The sequence below is a fragment of the Balearica regulorum genome, chromosome 5, assembly GCF_011004875.1.
Source record: "Balearica regulorum gibbericeps isolate bBalReg1 chromosome 5, bBalReg1.pri, whole genome shotgun sequence".
Lineage (NCBI taxonomy): Eukaryota > Metazoa > Chordata > Aves > Gruiformes > Gruidae > Balearica > Balearica regulorum.
Genome location: NC_046188.1, coordinates 36,549,458 through 36,550,385, shown reverse-complemented (window position 1 = coordinate 36,550,385; position 928 = coordinate 36,549,458). Strand labels below are relative to the sequence as shown.

Below are 928 nucleotides of genomic sequence, written 5' to 3'. Positions count from 1 at the left end.
AAAATTTTAGGAAAAATGGCTTGAACAGACCACGCTAAATCCAAAGAAGGCCTGACTCTATTTAGGTGGGGACTTGGATGGAGTTTTGGTGCCTATAGCCTAAATTTTAACTTTGATTACCTCAGCTACTGCTTAACTCTGCAAATATCTACTTTCAATAGGTGCTTCAACTTTTAACATCAAAAAATCCTATTTAAGCACTCAATATCTACACATGCTTACTAGCACTTTGGTGTTCGTAGGTCAGAGAAGTGCGATTTCTACCCCACATCGAAGGTCAATGGAGATCCAGACACAAAACATTTATTCTCTCTACCTTTCCCTCATTTTCCCTGTGGGGCTGGATGATGATGCCTGCTTCTGTTTTGGGTTTTTTTTTTCCTCTCAAAGCAACAGTGACGATGATGATGACGATCCTGTGTTTTCATACAAGAGCTTGGGAGTTGTGGCAGTCTTCCCAGGATATAGACCAGATGCCACAAAGTAAGTGACAGTCTTAAACATGGTTAAAAGTCCATTCGGATTTCTTCCATCCTAATCAAGGGGAGTGCTGTCCTGCTCTCATTTCATATTTCCAAGGTACCGGGGAGATGGACGTAATTCACTTCTGAAAGGCTTGAAATTCACATTTCATACCTCCCTAGAAGGTGTTCTAATGATCAGAGGAGAGACTGGGGTGGAACATTTCTCCTCTTGTAGGTCTTCCAGCAGGGAAGGGAAAGAAGATTGGATTCACTATGTCAGAGAGAAGAGGAGCGGTCATGGCTATGATGCCTGCTGGTTGGGGCACTCTCCTAGCCACAGCTTTGGCTTCCTCGCCCTGCCTCAGGATTGCTTCTGCATTTTGCACTAAGCAGATATTGCATAAAGTCCTAAACAGCCCTGAGATCAGTGTGTGGAGCCCAGGATGTCCCTTACCACCTGAGTG

The 928-nt window shown here is 44.1% G+C and overlaps 1 non-coding gene across 1 annotated transcript; it reads right to left on the bottom strand.

Moving 5' to 3' along the window:
* Positions 1-457: 457 nt before the first annotated feature.
* On the bottom strand, positions 458-577 carry LOC142602223 (U6atac minor spliceosomal RNA). The gene has a single exon (XR_012835903.1). It is a non-coding gene; the product is annotated as a U6atac minor spliceosomal RNA (small nuclear RNA).
* Positions 578-928: the final 351 nt, after the last annotated feature.